The 20,142-nt window shown below is 40.8% G+C and overlaps 1 protein-coding gene across 2 annotated transcripts in view; it reads right to left on the bottom strand.

The window, feature by feature from the left end:
- fryl (furry homolog, like) overlaps nucleotides 1-20,142 on the bottom strand; it is a 376,544-nt gene that overhangs the window by 330,596 nt on the left and 25,806 nt on the right. For both annotated transcript variants that reach the window (XM_063043177.1, XM_063043178.1), the window contains exon 2: nucleotides 5,981-6,070. The gene's annotated coding sequence lies outside the window, so the exon portion shown is untranslated. The remainder of the gene's footprint in view (nucleotides 1-5,980; nucleotides 6,071-20,142) is intronic.

Here is a 20,142-nt window from a genome sequence, read left to right as displayed (position 1 = left end):
ACCTCATCATGACAACTTCACCGTTCAGTAAGATCACAGCTGATCTACCTTACATCTACCTACAGTAACCTGATATCCCATCACAGTTAAGAAATCATTGATCCATGTCAAAAATTCTCAATAATTGCATCCGCAACCTGCTTGGAAAGAGAATTTCCCTACTCCTGGCTAGAAGCATTTCTCTTAATCAGTCCTGAATGATCAACCCTTTCTTTTGAGAGAGTGACTCCTCATAGTAGATATCGCCACAAGGGAAATCTCCTCTGTGTCAACTTATCGTTTTGTTCTTTCAATTAATATCACATCTTATTTTTCCAAAATCTAGAAAATATCGTCCCAGCATATAACAAATCGTTCCAATCCCTGGAATCAATCTGCTAAACTTTCATCGTGTTACTCAAAATAGAAGTATATCCTCCCTTAGAAAGAGAGGCGGAACCTGTGCAACCTCACCATGATCCTGTACAGATACAGCATGCCATCTTCACTTTTACTAAATCAGCCCAGGCTACCAATTGCCTCCCAAACTGCTTGCTAAACCTAGATGTTAACTGAGATGATTCATGTGCCTCTGCACACCAATAGCTTTCAGTCGCATGACATTTAAAAGAAACACTACTTTTTCATTTTTTTCTAGAATAATGATTTTTCACATTATATTTCATTTACCACTCCCTCACCTATTCAGTTAGCAGTATATATACCCTTGAAGACCCTCTACTTCCTCAAATCAAATCATATCAGCAAATCTGGATTATATTATACTTAGTTCCTTAATCCAAATCACTAGAATGAAGTGCAAAAAAAAGGGACAGATGGACCAATCACTGTGGCACCCCAAAAGATGCATTCTTCCAATCCTTAGTGAATTGTTCTCTGTTCATTACCATTCCCAACTAAATCATCTAACAGCAAGGGTCTGTAAATGTATTGGTAGATCTTGCTCTCCTTTCCGCTACAATTTTAGCTGATGCCCTGATCAAAAGCCTGAAAGTCCCTATTCACTGACTTGCTACTTACACCTTAAACAAATAAAGGCATTTGTCAAATGTTGTGTTGCCCTTTAGGCATTTATTTGACTTTGTTGGGTCTATGTTTTAAATGATTTGTTTGTAACTATTTTCTAGTTAAAGTTAAAGGTTGATAATTAAGTTACAGTAAATTCATTGTCTATGGTATATCGCGGCATGCAATGACATCACCTCCAGTTTCGCCATGTCTTGGTTTGGGAAGGTGTGAAGTGGGTGCCATGCGTGCAGCATGATCGTGAGGAGCTCTGTTTCTACCCACAAAGAAACATTACAGAAGCAACGCCGTAAGTTCCTATGAAAGTATTTGAAGTAAAATTATTAACGCATTTTCTGTTAAGGCAGCAGCGGTTGGGGTGGCGCACATGCCGGCTTTTCAATTTCAAACGTTGGGTGGGCTCGAGTCTGGCGGCGGTTTGACGCGACCCCCTCGCCCACTACTCAGGGCGGCTGGAGACGCTCGCTAAAAGAAGAGAGCACACGTGGTCTCCAGAATGAAACAGACGCTGTATATGTTTGTATTTTTTTATCAAGAGTTTTCACCATATGACGTTAATGTGGAAGAGCGAACAGTAAATGATTAACCTTAACTACGACTCTGTCTCCATTGGCTCCGGTTTATCTTGGTGTTTAGTCAGAGTTTCAACACACTGCACGAGAACACTACAGTGAAAAGGCGAAGTCATTCGGTGTTTCGACAAGTGGTACGATAGCTTCGCAATCAAGCATCAAGACGCTTGCATTAAGCGCCAAGAGCAGTAGGACATTGACAAGTGTGGCTGCCCTCGCAAGAGCTAAAGCAGAAGCCGCCAAAGTGCGAGCGTCATACGCTAACCAAGAAGCAAAACTGAAAATGGAAAAAGCTGCCAGAGAAGTGAAAAACCAGTTGGAAAAGGCAAGGATAGATTCAGAGTTAGAAGTGTTGATGCTACAACGAGAAGCTGATGCGGCCGCGGTGGAAGCACAAGTGTTGGAAAACGCTGAAGAAATGCACGTTCTAGACAAAACAGGAAAATCTATGTCAGAAGGGGCCAAATTGGAACGCACCAGCGAATATGTCCAATCTCAAATTGACCTGCAGATTCATTCTCCCTCTCCATACTTGCCTGTTGGCGCCCCATCTCATGTGAAATCACAGGGAAGCTTTATAGCATCGCATCCACCTGGGGAAGACAACTCACAATTGCAACCTTGCCACAAACTCAAGTATGAAAGGACTACGAATACTTCCCGACACCAAACTTACCAGATCCAGCGAGATCAGAGACAAAGGCTGAAGTCAGAACATCAAATCCCATCATGAACGTACACGCTCAGTCATATGTTCCCCAACATATTCCCCCAGCTATCATGCCACCTGCAGCAGAACCCTTGGCACAGTATTTAGCGCAACGAGACCTCGTCAATTCAGGACTGTACCAGTCTGACGGTAAGCCTGAACATTACCGTGCGTGGTACTCCTCATTCACCAGTGCCACTGGCGGAGTCCAGCTCACAGCAACCAAAGAGTTGGACCTTATGACTAAATGGCTGGGAAAGGAATCAAGTGAACAGGTGAAACGCATACGCTCAGTGCACGTCAACAACCCCAAGTTAGACTTACACAAAGCATGGGAGAGACTTCCGGACTGCTGTGCGGCCCCTGAAATTATTGAGAGGGCGCTATTTCAACGGCTGGACAATTTTCCTCGAGTGTCAGCCAAGGACCACATTGAATTACGAGAACTCGGAGATTTACTCATGGAGATGCAAGGTGCTAAAGAAGACTGCTATTTAACTGACCTGTCATATCTGGATACTTCACACGGAGTTGGACCAATTGTGGACAAACTTCCATTCGGGCTGCAGGAAAGACAGCTGTCTATTGGCTCGGAGTACAAGGAAGAGAACAGTGGTCGATTCCCTCCCTTTGAGTATTTTAGTAGGTTTGTGTGTAAGGAGGTGAAGAGGCAAAATGACCCTAGCTTCATGAATCAAGGCAGCACCACAACTCACACCAACCCAGTCAAGCCCATTTTGAACAATTTTGTCATCAATAAACCCGTCTCAGTGCATAAAACCAAAGTCTCTGCAATCAACAATGACACTAGCAAGAATTGTCCATTGCACAACAAAAACCACCCCCTCAAAAAATGCAGAATGTTTCGAAACAAACCCTTTGACGAAAGAAAAGCCCTTCTCAAGGAAAAAAGAATATGCTTTAAGTGCTGTTCCTCTACCTCCCACCTCGCTAAAGAGTGTACATTCCCCGTAAAGTGCTCGGAATGTAACAGCACTAATCACGATGGAGCCATGCATCCCAGCCCGTCACCGCAAACTGCCAAGGCTCCTCCACTCCCACAAGAGGATGGCGGGGAGGGTGAGCATCACTCTGATACAACTATTGTCAGCTCGAGCTGCACAGAAGTTTGCAGTCCAGGTCAGTCAAGCCATTCGTGCTCAAAGACCTGCCTCACTAAGGTACACCCTAAGGGAGCCAAAGACAAGGCTATCAAAGCCTATGTAATTCTGGACGACCAGAGCAACCGCTCACTAGTGAGACCAGAGTTCTTCGAGTTGTTCAGCGTAAAGGGTAATCCATTCCCATACTACCTCAGAACTTCCTCTGGCATCGCAGAAACATATGGCAGGAAGGCAGAAGGCTTCCAGCTCGAGTCGCTGGATGGCAAAGTCATCATCAGTCTCCCTCCACTCTTAAGAATGCAATGAGATCTTAAATAACCAATCAGAGATTCCAACGCCAAGTGCAGTGCTACACCAGCCCCATCTCCACCACATTGCCAAGCACATCCCAGAACTGGATCCAGAAGCAGAAATACTCCTGCTACTCAGAAGAGATGTTCTTAGAGTGCACAAAGTCAGGCAGCAGGTCAATGGACAACACAACGCCTCCTTCGCCCAACGTCTGGATTTGGGCTGGGTGGTGATAGGAGAGGTGTGCCCTGGCAATGTACACAAACCGACAGTTAACACGCTCAAGACTAACGTGCTAGAGAAAGGCCGCCATTCAATTTCTCAGCCCTCCACAAGTGTGACGTGTATCAAGGAAGCACAACAAAGGCAGGAGCATAGTAAAGTAACTGAGAAGCCACTGGGACAGTCAGTCTTCACTCAAACTAAGTACAATAATAACTTGCTCCATCGGTGGAAGACGCCATCTTCTTAAAAATAATGGACACAAAGGTTTTTAAGAGATGAAGCGAACAACTGGGTCGCCCCACTACCATTCTGAGTGATAATTATGTTACAGTTTAACAAAGGTAAATTCATTGTCTATGGTATATCGCGGCACGCGATGACGTCACCTCTGGTTTCGCCGCGTCTTGGTTCGGGAAGGTGTGAAGGTGGGTGCCATGCATGCAGCATGATCGTGAAGAGCTCCGTTTCTACCCACAAAGAAACATTATAGAAGTAACGCCGTAAGTTCATAAGAAAGTATTTGAAGTAAAAATATTAACGCGGTTTCTGTTAAGGAAGCGGCGGTTGGGGCGGCGCACGTGCCGTCTTTTCAATTTCAAACGCGGGTGGGCTCGAGCCCGATGGCGGTTTGACGTGACCCCCTCGCCTGCTACTCGGGTCAGCTGGAGACACTCGCTAAAAGAAGAGAGCGCACGTGGTCTCCAGAATGAAACAGATGCTGTATATGTTTGTATTTTTTTATCAACAGTTTTCACCATATGATGTTCATGTGGAAGAGTGAACAGTAAATGGTTAACCTTACTACGACTCTGTCTTCATTGGCTCCGGTTTAACTTGGTGTTTAGTCAGAGTTTCAACACACTGCACAAGAACACTACAAATGTTATTACCCCTTTCATAAATCTCATGGGCCAAATGTAGACAAATGGGATTAGCTTAAATATCTTGGTTCATAGGGATAAACTGGGTCAGATGCCCTTTTTTGGTACTGTATAACTCTTTGAATCTTAAGTAATTTTGATCTCTTGAACATTTCCCCTAATTCCTATAATCTAATTTTCTCAGACACTATCCATTAAGAATCCATACAAATGTGTTATTGTTTTCCTTTTTGACAACTACAGAAGGTACTGCATTTTGTTTTCATACTCCTTGTCAGAATACTCTTGTGTTCTGCTTTCCATTTCCTTATCAATTTATTGATCCTCCTTTTAAGTCTATAATTATTTACTCCTCAGGATTAAACAATTTTTAAGTATTACAGACATTTTCCTTTGATCAAATATAATCTTCATCTTTATTGCTAGCCATAGTTGGATCTCTTTTCCTAATGGGATTAGTACCTTAAATAGATATCTATGTGTATTAACTCTTTTAGTTTTCTTTAAAAATTAGTCATTGCTTGTCTACTGTCAAGCCTCAACATAATTTCCAACTCTACCCTAGTTTTATACCTGTAGTTTTTTGTAAATCTATATACAAGATCCTTCAGCCACTTTCTTAAAGCACTCTGAATCAGTATTATGATCAGCTTATGATCACTCTTCCCTAAGGTTAAGGATGTTTATAATTTTCATTGCACAACACCAGATCTAAAATTGCCTGTTACATAGTTGGTTCCACAAACTACTATTTTGGAAAACCATCTTTTACATCTTACATGAATTAATTCTACCCACCTATATAGTGTAAATTATACCAGAAGCATTTTAATCACAAAGCTACAAAATTTAAGTTAGCAATATGACTATAAGGATAGCAATTGTCAGTTGTGCAAATTCTTTCAGTTTTACTTATATTCAAGTGTCCAGTCACTCAACACTGCAGAAATTGATATTTCAGCAGTTATCAAGATACTGAATTGATCTCTTATTTTTGTCAAACGAAGACGTGCACATGTTGCGAAATGCATCAATGCTTCCTCTTCAACAAATTCCCAGAAATAAATTTTTTTAAGAACATGAATATCTGAACTCTTGTACATCCATTAAACTTTCATACTTACAGGAAGACTACCATGTTTGATAACTTACCCAAATTTCTACGGTGACCAATCTTGCCTAAATTCCATAGAGATGAGCTGCGTCTTCCTCAATGGTAAAATTGGAATGGGACAAGAAAACCTGCAATAAAATAACTGATTGATTAGGGCATAATATTAAAAAACATACAAATTAAATAAAATCTTATTCAAATAATTTTCTTCTTCTGAAAATGTGGGAACTTGTATAAACAACCAAACATACAAAGAACAGTAACCCTGCACATGATCGCTACCAATCTACAGAACATACTTTATGTAGGGATATTCTCAGACTTGATTAAATCTGGGGGTATTCCTACAGAAAGTGAGTTCACAGCCAATTGATAAACAAAAAAAAGTGTGTGAAATTTCAATCATGCTGATTGAAGATTCAAATATTTTGGTATGGTTGTGCACAAATAAAACACATTAATTTACAGAATGTGAGTATCTTCTATCATCCATCTGTTACTGACTATTCCTAATTTTTCTGAAGAATTGAATTGAAGTTATTACTTGCATCCTGCATATACATGAGTAAAAATCTTTCTGTTACATCTTCATTTAAATGCGCAGTGTGCAATTATAGTAATTTATAATAAATAGTATGTACAACAATATAACATAGAAATACAGTCATGTTAGCATGAATTAATTAATCGGCCTAGTGGAAGAAGCTGTCCCGGAACCTGTTGGTCCTGGCTTTTATCCTGTGGTATCATTTTCCAGATGATAGTAGGGAGAGGCTGTTTTCTTGACACCACTGTGTCAGGGTGATGACTTCTTCCCTGTAGGCTGCCAGATTATTAATTGAGATTAGACCAGTGTAATGTCGTCAGCAAATTTAATTAGCAGATTGGAGCTATGGGTGCTGACACAGTTATGGATATACAGAGAGCGAGCACGGGGGCTTAGGACACAGTCCTGAGGAGCACCTGTGTTGAGGGTCAGAGGAACATTGTTGAGGGTCAGAGGGGCATAATTGAGGGAACCCACTCTTAATACCTGCCGGCGATTTGACAGGAAGTCCAGGATCCAGCTAAACAAGGCAGGGTGAAGGCCGAGGTCTCTGAGCTTCTTGTCGAACCTGGAAGGAATTATGGTGTTGAATGCTGGAGGTTAGCTGTCTTCTTAAACCACTGCAGACCTTTCAGTGAAGAGATACTCCAAGATAACTGGGCAGAGACTTCTGGGACTTGCACAGAGCAACAATGAACAGACGTTGATATATGGTCCAAGACCATATAGTAAGGAACTTGAAACAGAACCAGTAACACAGCAAGTGCCTGCGTGACAGCAGAAGTCACAGATTCGGCAGTGGGATCACATGTTTCAAGAATTAATCCTGCTAATAAGCAATGATGCCTTGGTGACATCAGACATGCAGACTGGATTACAATCAATATTTAAATTAAGAACAATGAAGGACCATCAACACATGAAAGCTCAGAGATTTTTCTTTCAGTGTCATCACAAATTGCACTTCCTTGCGATTGATTTTATTACTCTCCCTTGCTACATAAACTGAATCAGTCTGTACAACACTGGCATATTTTTCAATAGAGAATTGAGTTCCAGATCCTCCATTCTCTGAATAATCAATTCTTGCAAAGTCACAAGAAGTAGCTCCAGATCCCACAGTCATGTTTTAGCTTACTGGTTTCAAAATATCAAGTTTCAGCCTGAGTTTGTGGGATAGCCAAAATTATTAAGTGAGAAGAGAATGGAAACTTAAACTCTGTCAGCTGAAATATTTTAAGACAGTGTCTAATACCACTAGTTCCTAGACTTTTTAATAATAGATATACTTGCTCATGTTTAAACGAACGATTGGGGAGCACGATAGCGTAGCAGTTAGCTTAACACTACCACAGTAGCAACGACTCAGGTTCAATTCCACCACCATCTAGGAGTTTGTACGATCCCCCCATGATGTGTGGGTTTCCTCCCACATTCCAAAGATGCATGGGTTAGTAGTTAATTGGTCACATGAGTGTAATTGAGTGGTGCAGACTTGTTGGGCCAAAAGGACCAGTTACCGTGCTGTATCTCTAAGTAAATAAAAAATAATAAATGCTTAGAAACCACTGATGTTGTCACAGGCCATTCACTTTGAAGAGTTGGTAGTGATCCAGGTACTTCTGAGGATGTTTGCAAGCCTAAGTCATTGCAACTATTAAGCCAGAAGTATTTATTATTTTTTTTTTGTGAACATTCTCATTCAATGTCCTTTTTATTGCTGAAGTCTCATATATTCCACAAAATCTTCAGTACTCCTGCCCCATCCCAATTTGGGAACTATTCTATGCTTTTCAAGAACAGAGTTACAAGTACTTATCATACTATCTCATGTTATTGTTGGCAGACAAGGTTTCTGCTAAGCCAATACTTAAAACAAAACAGGATCACTGTATGGTATTTATTCATGGCTCTTTAGCAAACTCCCAACTGGCAACAAATGCCTAAATGATTCAGAATGTACAGTAGGTACAAAGATTCTTAATTCAATAAAGACCAGATTCTCTCCTAAATTCCTCTGACTGATCAAGCATGTATGTGTTCTGAAGAAATGTCATTATTTCCCTACATTAACTCTGCTACCTTCTCCATAAATGCTATTTGACCACCTGAGTACTTCCAGCATTTCCTTTTTTTATTTCAGGTGGTAGGTACATCTAGTAAAGCTACAAATGATCACAATGGTTAAGCTACACAAATTGCTTTTAATTAACAGTATTTTCATTTATGGCAAATACTAAATACAAAATTTTAGCTTAAACCCAAACTTTGGATAAATAGTTATACAGGGAAGACATCAGAATCAAAATCAGGCTTACTATCGGTGGCATACATTATGAAAATGCTCTTCCCTTTATAAATCACAGGGTCTCCAGATGCTGCAATGATTTGCATATGGATAATTTTATTCTCCTGTTCAAGCTTGCATAAAAAGTATTGAGCTCATCAGGGAGTGAAGCATCACAGTCATTTATGTTAGGTTTTGCCTTACAGCAGGGGTTCCCAACCTGACGTCCATGAACTCTCGGTAAATAGTAGGAGCCCATGGCATAGAAAAGGTTGGGAACCCCTGCCTTAAAGGAAGTAATGGCATACATCTCTGATTGTATTTCTAGCTTCACTTGCTATTGCTTTTTTACTCTTCATAGCTTATGCCTGCACTTCTTGTAGAGTTCTGGATCACCAGTCTTGAACACCACAGATCTAGCCCTCAGCAGACTGCAAATTCCCTTGTTCATTAACAGCTTCTGGTTTGGGTATTTCTAGTGTATTCTCAAAGGTACACACTCATCTACAGGTCTTGATGAAATCAGTGACAAATGTGGAATATACATTGAGGTCTGAAGAGTCTCTGAATATGGACCAGTTGACCAATTCAAAGCAGAACTGTAAGTGCTCCTACACCTCCCTTGATCACACCTTTGTGGTCTTCACCACTTCATAAAATTATATCCAGGAGGAATACCATTATTCTTTGGTTTGCTATTCCCCTCACTTTGAACATCAAATATTACAATCATGTAGCTTCACCTGGAAGCATGGATTGATTAGTAAGATAATACAGGTACTTTTCACCAATTAGTGAATAGAGGATATTGTTGTCTTCTTTCTCCTTATTCATCATCAACAGTCATTCCATACTCGAGACTATTTGCTCCATTTCTGTCGACTTTGATATGGCTGATGATATTAGTGTAGGTCCTCTACCAAATGCATGGCAGATGTATTTATCAGGGTAGACAGGTGGATAGTTTGGAGAGTTGTGTTCCCTTTCCTAATTTTCATTGAGCTTTCTGTATGCCACCAATGAAAAGCAAGATACTCCTCCATTCTGAGTTATCATGAAACAAGAATTCCAACAAGTCAGTGACAATTCCCCCTTTCTGTCCACCTCCACTGGTTTTGAGAATATCCTGAAATAATTTTATCTGCCCACCCTTCGAAGCTCACTGCATAAAATTCAATAATTTAGTGAGGATCTTGATGTTAGTGCTTTTTTTTTGAAATTGGAGGATTTTATGAAAACACCAATGAAGGTAATTCTCCAATGTTTAAGTGCCTATTGCAGGTAATCCATTTCATTGAAGTACAAGGGATAAGAAGGACCATTGCTCCCTCGTTGACCATGAACTTTGTGCCCTGTTTGAGGTCTTTCCTCAAATCGCCTAAAGCTGCACCAGTACACTGGGGGTGGTGATGAATTCCATCAATACCTGTCTTTGATCATTGGTCTTTGGTTCATTCTTGGTACAATCTCAGATAGAGACGAGAAAGCATACTGAATTAAAATATACCAGCTAGTTGAGTGGTGTCACAGCAACAGCCTTGCACTCAATGTCAGTAAGATGAAAGAGCTGATTGTGGACTTCAAGAAACGTAAGACAAGGGAAAGTGAGCCAATCCTCAGAGGGATCAGAAATGGAGAGAGTGAGCAATTTCAAGTTCCTGGGTTTCAAGATCTCTGAGGATCTAACCTGGTCCCAACATATCGATGCAGCTATAAAGAAAGCAAGACTGTGGCTAAACTTCATTAGGAGTTTGAGAAGATTTCGTTTGTCACCTAAGACACTCAAAAACTTGGAGATGTATGGTGGGGAGCATTCTGACAGGCTGTATCGCTGTATGGTGGGAGTGGGTACTACATAGGATCAAAAGAAACGACAGAAAGTTGTAAAATTAGTCAGCTCCATCTTGGATACTAGCCATTGTAGTATCCAAGACAACTTCAAAGAGTGATGCCTCAGAAAGGCAGCGTCTATTATTAAGGACCCCCATCACGCAGAGCATGTCCTCTTCACATTGTTACCATCAGGAAGGAGGTACAGAAGCCTAAAGGCACATACTCAGCAATTCAGGAACAGCTTCTTCCCTTCTGCCACCTGATTCGTAAATGGGCATTGAACCCATGAACACTACCTCACATTTTTAAAAAAATTATTTCTGTTTTTGCACTATTTTTAATTGAACTATTTAATATACATATATACTTACTGCAATTGACTCACATTTATTTTTTACTATATTATCATGTGTTGCATTGTATTGCTGCCACTATTTTAACAAATTTCACAACGTATGCTGGTAATAGTAATGCAAACACAAGGAAATCTGCAGTTGCTGGAAATTCAAGCAACACACACACAAAATGCTGGTGGAAAGCAGCATTTTTCCCTTTTCTTTCTCTCTCTCTTTTCTCCCTCTGTCCCTCTCACTACATCTTCCTCTGATGCTCCCCTCCCCCTTTCCTTCTCCCTAGTCCTTCCGTCCCATGATCCTCTTCCTTCTCCAGCCTTGTACCCCTTTTGCCAATCAACTTTCCAGCTCTTGGCTCCATCCCTCCCCCTCCTGTCTTCTCCTATCATTTCAGATCTCTCCCTCCCCTCCCACTTTCAAATCTCTTACTATCTCTTCTTTCAGTTAGTCCTGACGAAGGGTCTCGACCCGAAACGTCGAATGTACCTCTTCCAATAGATACCGCCTGGCCTGCTGCATTCACCAGCATTTCATAGTCATACTTTATTAATCCCGGGGGGAAATTGGTTTTCATTACAGTTGCTCCATAAATAATAAATAGTAATAGAACCATAAATCGTTAAATAGTAATATGTAAATTATGCCAGTAAATTATGAAGTAAGTCCAGGACCAGCCTATTGGCTCAGGATGTCTGACCCTCCAAGGGAGAAGTTGTAAAGTTTGATGGCCACAGGCAGGAATGACTTCCTATGATGCTCAGTGTTGCATCTCGGTGGAATGAGTCTCTGGCTGAATGTACTCCTGTGCCCACCTAGTACATTATGTAGTGGATGGGAGACATTGACCAAGATGGCATGCAACTTAGACAGCATCCTCTTTTCAGACACCACCGTCAGAGAATCCAGTTCCATCCCCACAACATTACTGGCCTTACGAATGAGTTTGCTGATTCTGTTGGTGTCTGCCACCCTCAGCCTGCTGCCCCAGCACACAACAGCAAACATGATAGCACTGGCCACCACAGACTCGTAGAACATCCTCAGCATCGTCCGGCAGATGTTAAAGGACCTCAGTCTCCTCAGGAAATAGAGACGGCTCTGACCCTTCTTGTAGACAGCCTCAGTGTTCTTTAACCAGTCCAGTTTATTGTCAATTCGTATCCCCAGGTATTTGTAATCCTCCACCATGTCCACACTGACCCCCTGGATGGAAACAGGGGTCACCGGTACCTTAGCTCTCCTCAGGTCTACCACCAGCTCCTTCGTCTTTTTCACATTAAGCTGCAGATAATTCTGCTCACGCCATGTGACAAATTTCGTGTTGCTGGTAATAGTAAATGTGCTCCTGATTCTGATTCATGGAATACTCAGTGCCAGCTAGTGGATATGGTTTGTAATTGCATTGATAACTGCAAAAGTATTAATTCATTTACCGTACACGTTACAGTATCTAGTAACGTGTACTCAAAAACTAAAAGCAAACCAAAATGTAGAATATTGTTCAAAGAACACATGCACAGTTCTAAATATTGTAAAAAGTTTTGTGGTACTGCTCACCATTTCTGAAATTCTCCAAGAACAATAGAAAACAAAAAGAAGTAACATGCCATTTCATGTGATGTCTATTAACAACCTTTTGCCACTTGCTTCAAAAAAATAAGAGTGCCATGGGTAAGCCTAGGTAGTTCTAGGTAAGGATGTGTTCAGCACAGCTTTGTGGGCCGAAGGGCTTTGTGCTGTAGGTTTTCTATGTTTCTATATTTCTATTTATCAGCAATGCCACTGGGACTTTAAAAAACTGCTTGAAATCCAACAGAACAATAATGTAAACAGCTTTAGTACTATTTGCAAGGGTTATGAGGGCATGTCAATACAAAAATCCAAAAGCACTAGCAAAAGTAATTTCAGGGGAAATTAAGGTAGGTGCTGATGAAGGTTTGAGAATGTTTTTGTATGAGAACTATTACTAAAGTGACTCTTCAAATAGGAATATTGACAACAGTTATATTAGAAATACAGTTTTACAGTTCTGTGATCAATCAACTAGCGTTTTAGGCCAGGAAAAAACTGTAGAAGGAAATACATTCTGAATTGAGCAGGATTCGGGCAAGATGGAGTGATTGAACGGGGTGGGTGGTTGTATCTGTAATGTGGAGACATTTGAGGATGTAATGAGTGAAAAAAACATTAACTATTTATTTATAACTGAACAGTGAAACACTAAACTGGGCATCTAGCTAAGTGCTTGTCTAAACTACTTAAACTACATTGAACTACAATACTAACCATTCAGCACCCCTTTTAAATAACAGGTATTCCATTAAATATCCCCAAGTTATAAAACTGCAAAATGAAGCATACTACAAACAGGCACTTAACCACACAAATGAGAGTAGAGGTGGGGAGGAGGCATCTATGTTTTCCACACTCCTTCCCCATGGTCCTTCAGTGCTGGTTGCAACTTCAGCCTGAAGTGGGCCCTGGAGACAAAGGAAAGAGACTGAGCCTCTCACACGTTATCCTTGTACCATCCTCAAGCACTCACAACCTGAAACAGGTACCATGGCATACAAGCCAACCAAAGGGAAAGAGCGGTTACGCCCTTTAAATGGGCCAATCAACAACCAACACGGCACAAGTGGCTTTTGACTGGCAAATAAGCCAACCCCTCTCATGACATTCACCTATGACCTGATGAAAATACTGCTTCTATCACTGCAATTATAAATCATAATCAAATGCAAACACCAAGTACTTTATTAGGGCAGGTACTAATGCTGCAGTTCATCATCTTTCAGTGTGCTAGAAATCTGGACATCCCAGAAAAGTGTGCTCACATTTCAAAACCTCAAACTGGACCACATCTGAAGCACACTGAAGTCTAGGCACATTGATAGCATCAAGATGAAACCCAACCATTCGCCCTTTTGAAGTATGATTCTTACCCCTAAGATAGTTCTAATACATTCTATACATCCTGCATGGGCAGCTTGTGACAACTATTAAGTTCCTGCCTATATAAATTTCCCCAAGTAACACAAGGGCTTCAAGTAGCAAACAAAATGTTGGAGAAACTCGGTGGGTCAGGCAATGGAGAGAAATAGACAGCTGACATTTTGGGTTAAGACCCTTCACCTTGTCATTTGCTTTGTCATCTTGTTTGTTGCTCCAGATTCCAACATCTGTAGTATCATGCCTCCACAGAGGATTTAAAGTCAGTTTTTCAATTTAAATGAAGACTCTGATGATCAACCTTCTAATTCATACACAATAAATATTAATCAATAAATACACAGATGCTTTGGTTGAAAGTTGAGATATAACACAATCTCCACATGTGCAACAACTTTTGAGAAAGACTGTTCTCTTGACATTAAGATTTAGATGAAGCTTTTATTTAAGTTTAGTGGTGTTAAAAGGGTACAGGAAAATAAAACTGTACCTATGAGCTATAAAAGTAGAATGGGCTTGAAAACCCAGCAGTGGTAATACAGTGTGGGATCTAGAACCTGGGATCTTTAGGATGGTTAAGTGCATTGAATGGCTGCATTTGTTTAAGGCCAAGTCACATAAGAAAATGGCAAGGTTACCTAACTATTAAAAAGGATGAACAGCTGAGTCTCATTTCTCTGACTGGGGTGTGATTTAATAATATAGGACAACTAGAGACTAAGGTAGTCTTGCCATAAGATGATTAACAACACTGTAGTAAATTTTGAAGAAACCTGTTTACAAGCAGGTTGATGAGAATGTGGAAATTGTCTTCAAAACTAGTGGTTGAGATCAAAAATGAAGATGTATTAAAAAGAACTTACATGCATGGATGAGTAGAGGATATGGCAGAATGGGAAGAGTTTGACAGCAGCAAGTGCTATTTCTGATCTGTACATTCTATGCAGTTTTATGTAATACTTGTAGATACATGTAAAGTATGTAAAGATTCAGAAGATTATAGATAAGAAAACTGAGATTTAGATAGATAGATACTTTATTGATCCCGAAGGAAATTAGTGTCACAGTAGCGCTACAAGTGCAGATATAATTATTAAGGACTTGAGAGGGAATTTAAGTTGGTCTGCTTGTGGAGAGGTACCATAAAAATATACTTCATGATTGCTGTACTCAAAGTCCCTCATCATCCTTCAGCTGTCCAATAAACAGTCAGGTGGAGGCTTAATGTAGCCAACAAGCACGATGATTGGAAGCTCAAGACAATGGATAACTACAATGTTGGAGAGGCTGACTCATGGAAAGAGTGCAATTATCTGATGTCTGCAAATTGTAAAGGTAAACACACAGCACTGGGACTTGTGTGCTTTGGAGCATTATGATATTCTCGTGCTCACGGTAACAGAAAAAAGGAAGTGGGTCCACAAGGGAATCTCATTGCAGAAATGACAGCTGAGACCTCAAAGCAGGAAGGTAGTCTATTCTATGTCAAGACTATTTTCAGCCTGTGTCCAGAACAGTCAAAGCTGAGAATGGAACACAAAAGTGATGTGTGACAAGCAGATCCTAGTGACAGCTGGTCTTGATCTCAATTTGGGGAGGGCCTTAATAATGCATTCAGAGAAGGTGAGTAGCCAGCCTGCAACAGCTTAATCTATTACATTATGGCAAGATTCAGTTACATTGGGTCCAACAACTCAAATCTTGATGTTGTTATATAACAATTAACAACCAATGGATTGTGCTTGATAAGTAAATATTCAAAATATACTTACTATCTGAATGAAGCAACGTAATGGCAACCACAACAAATCCATCAAGTTGACCTCTCAATGAATTATTGTACATACCACCATCATATTGCTTTATACTGCAATGTTACAATTTCTGAATTGCAGCCACTTTTTCACCTTTCTGTATGTAATATTTCAAGAAACATAGCACCAAGAGAAGTGGTGCATTGAGGCTACAGTTAAAGCAGGGGTTCCCAACCGTTTTATTCCATGGACCCCTACCATTTACCGAGGGGTCTGTGGATCACAGGCTGAGTTAAAGGAACAGCCATAGTTTTTACACAAGATCCATGGATTGACGAGATCTCATTCTTACACACTGGGGATCCTGAAGATGCTGGAAGTCTTGAGCAAAATGATAGAGGAATTTAGCAAATCAGGCAGTATCTATGGAGGGAAACAAAAAAAAAAATCAATGTTTCAGGCCAAAGGCCTTCATCCAAACTGGAATGAAACGAGGAAGAAAGCAGAGTAAGAACACGGGAAGAGGGAGATGTACAAGCTGGCAGATGATAGGTGAGAAAGAGGATGAGTGATTGGGGGAGGGGGAATGAAGAAAGAAGGAGATTAGGCAGAAGTAAAGAACTGAAGGAGGAGGAATCTAACAGGAGAGGACAGTCAACCATGAAAGAAAGAGGAGGTGGGAAACAGGTGAGGAGAACAAAAGGGCGAAAAGGTAAGAGAACGGGGGGGGGGGGCAATATTACCAGAGGTTAGGGAAATCAATGTTTATGCTTTCACCTTGGAGGCTATCATGGCAGAATTTGAGGTGTTGCTCCTCAGCTGAAGGTGGGCCTCATTGTGGCAGTAGAGGAGACCATGAACAGATATGTCAGAATGGGAAGTCAAATTGAAATGGAGAGCCTCCAGGAGATCCTGTCTTCTGTGGCAACCATAGTGAAACCACGCCACAAAGTGGTTCCACAATCTCCATCAGGTCTCACTGACATGAAGAAGGCAGTACCAGCTACGGTAGATGACCCTGATACTTTCAGGTGAAGTGCCCCTGTCCTCATTACCACCATCATGTTCTTCCTACTGCAATCTATAGCTTACTGGAGGAAAAGTCTTTGATGCATTTTCTACCATGTTCTATTGCACATGATACCTGAACAATTTGGACAAATAGGTTTTCAATGGGCCAGGTCTTCTACTGCATTTGTGGTGAGGGTTGATGCCTTTGCTGAGGCAGGTGGGGCTGCTTGTGCATGGGAGGGGGGAGGGTAGCTTTGGAGTTCTAATGTTTTCTTGTCATTCATTCTTTGGGGTTTTTCTTCTGTTCCTCAGAGAGCAATTTCAGGTTGTATACTGTATACGTTTTCTGATATTAAATGGAACCATTGAACCACTGAAGTATTTCCTTCAGTCTAAAATGGCATAGAAATGTAAGTAGGTCAAATCTTAGCAAAATGAGGAAATATGAAGAAGCTCGCTTTGTAACAAAGCTAAATATTAGACCACAAGAACACATGGTTTCCTTAAGGAAATCTAGCTGGCAAATCTGTTGGGATTCTTTGAGGAAATAACAAGCAGGATTGACAAAGGAGTCAGTGGATGCTATTAACTTGGATTTCCAGAAGGCCTTTGACAAGGTACCATACATGAGGCTGCTAAACAAGAGAACAGCCCATGATATTACAGGAAAAACACGAGCATGAACAGAAGATTGACTGACTGGCAAAAGGCAAAGAGTAGGAATAAGGGGGCCTTTTCTGGTTGGCTGCTGGTGGCTACTGATGTTCCTGAAGGGTCAGTATTGGGTCTGCTACTTTTCACATTATATGTGTAACGCACCGTAAGGTTTCATTGCCAATGTAATGGTTTCTCTGTAGCAGCAATGTATGGGTTATGAATAGAGATAACAGGGCTTTGGAATGTGACAGAGTGAGACAGATGTTGCTCTTTCCTTGTGGGTCTCTAAGCAGGGATTTTGCGGTCTTTTGCTGGGAAAGGTGAGGAGAGAAGACGCGATTGGAGAGAGTTGGTAGAACTCCGGACAGAGTGGACTTGGAGCGAGGGTCTGAGAGTCGGCTATGCTCGGAGGTCGACAGGAAACCAGTGGACTGAACTGTGAGCTCCAACATTGCGTGTTAAGACTGTTTCATGAGAATGGGCCCTTTTCTTTTTTTTTGTTGCTTTACTAATCATAAGAGATGGTGATCTCTTTAAACTCACCCAGCAGAAGGCAAACCGCTGCTGTAACCTGCCACGAACATGATTTCCCAATATGTCAGAGCTGTGTGGAGGGAAATCATCTGCCAAATGGAAATTCCAGATGCGACCTGACGATGACTAATCATACAGCCAAATTAAGAATTATAAAGCTCAATCATTTAATCGCATATTGTGTACTGTTTGTACTTTGTGGTACTGATTTGTACAGGGGACACCGCGCAGCATCCACTCAAAAAAGATTTCTTAAGCTTGGCCAGGCTGAGGGCGGTCTTCCCCTAGAATAAGCCACTAGCCGAACCAAGAGTTACATATGCTAGTGATCTTGATGACAAATTTCATGGCATTGTAGCCAAGTTTGCAGATGATACAAAGATAGGTGGAGGGGAAGGTGGTGTTCAGGATCCAGGGAGTCTGCAGATAGACTTGGACAGATTAGGAGAATGGGCAAAGACATGACAGATGGAATACAGCAGAGGGAAATATATGGTCATGCATTTTCACAGGAGGAATAAAGATGCAGATTATTTTCAAAACTGGGAGAGAATTCAGAAATCAGAAGTGCCAATGGACTTGGGAAGCACTTGTGTAGGATTCCCCAAAGGTTAACTTGCAGGTTGAGTCAGTACTATGGAAGGCAAATACAAAGTTTTCAAGAGGAAAAGAATATATATTCATTTCAAGAGGACCAGAATATATAGGCAAGGATGTAATGATGAGATTTTATAACACATAGAACAGACCACATTGAGTATTGTTAGCAGTTTTGTGCCCCATGTCCAAGAAAGGATATAAATGTTAGCGGGAATGAAAAGGTTAATGTATGAGGAGCATTTGATGGCTCTGGGCCTGTGCTCGCTGGAGTTTAGAAAATTGAGCGGCGATGATAGTGAAAGGTCTAGATAGTGTGTATGTGCAGAGGATATTTCCAATAGTGGGAGAATCTAGGACCAGAGGGTACAGTCGCTTTCGAACAAAGATGAGAAGAACTTCTTTAGCCAGAGGGTGTGAATCTGTGAAATTCATTGCCACAGACAGCTGTGGAGGCCCAGTCACTTGTGTATTTTTAAAAGAAGAGGTAAGAGTATCGAAAGGTTATTAGGAAAAGGCAAGAGAATGGAGTTGAGAGATTAATAATTCAGCCGTGATCGAATGGCTGACCTGATGGGCCAAATGGCATAATTCTGTTCCTACGTCTCATGGGGAAATGGAGAAGTACAATGGGAGAAGTGAATATAAACTTTTAAGAAACTCTCTAACAGATAAAGATCGAACTGGATTAAAAATTCCCTACAATCACAAAAATAGAGTACAGACAAATGCAGTTGCTCAATGTGTTTGAAAGTGGCCACTGATAAACAAACAACAAGCAAGGGAATCATGGAGGAAGCGATCCCTACAGACAGCAAAGGTGGAGGAGGTAAAGCTTTGTTTGGTAGTTGGATCCCTTTGGAGATGATGGAAGCTGTGGAGAATGATGTGCTAGATGCAGAGGCTTATGGGTGGTATGCAAGGACAAGAGGAGCTCTGTCAGTATTAAGGCGGCGGGATAATAGGGGGAGAATGGATGTTTGGGAAACAGAGAAGGCCGCAAGAGAATTTGTAATAGTGCACCAATTTTTAAGTTAGTGCTGAAATTCAATGCTTCTGTGATACATGTCTTGTGCCAAGGAATTGAACTAAACATGCACTAACAATCAGGACCTTGTTAAGCATGACTCTTCCAAATACTCTTCTGATCAGCACCTAGATAAGCATACACAAGCAAAATGGTGCCAAGGCCAATATGTTAAATAATTGATTAAGGTTGGGAAAGCAAAAATCACATATTTGCACTGAAATTATTGAATCAATTACAGAGACCACAGAGATTATACTCCAGGTTCTAAAGGTCAAACTGTTCATTTGGATAAGGGAAACAACATGAATTTCTAAAGGACAATCACACTTGCAAATCTCAGAATTCTCAGTTGGGCACAGCAAATGGGGATGTACCACGGGTGAAGTGAACATGGACTTTTAAGACAGTTTCTCAAAGATAAAAATTGAACTGTATTTAAAATTTACTAATTACAAAAATAGAGTGCAGATAAAGGCAGTCACTGAATGTGTTTGAAAGTGGACACTGATGTCATACACTCTTAAGGTTGTACAGCACAGAAACTGGCCATTTGATACCCACCTAAGGTAGTAACATTTGTCTGCATTTGGCCCATAGACTTCTATAATTTTTTTAATATACTTTTTTAAAAAATATACACAAGAT

This window comes from Mobula hypostoma, chromosome 3 (genome assembly GCF_963921235.1).
Source record: "Mobula hypostoma chromosome 3, sMobHyp1.1, whole genome shotgun sequence".
NCBI lineage: Eukaryota > Metazoa > Chordata > Chondrichthyes > Myliobatiformes > Myliobatidae > Mobula > Mobula hypostoma.
This window is presented reverse-complemented; position numbering and strand designations above follow the sequence as displayed.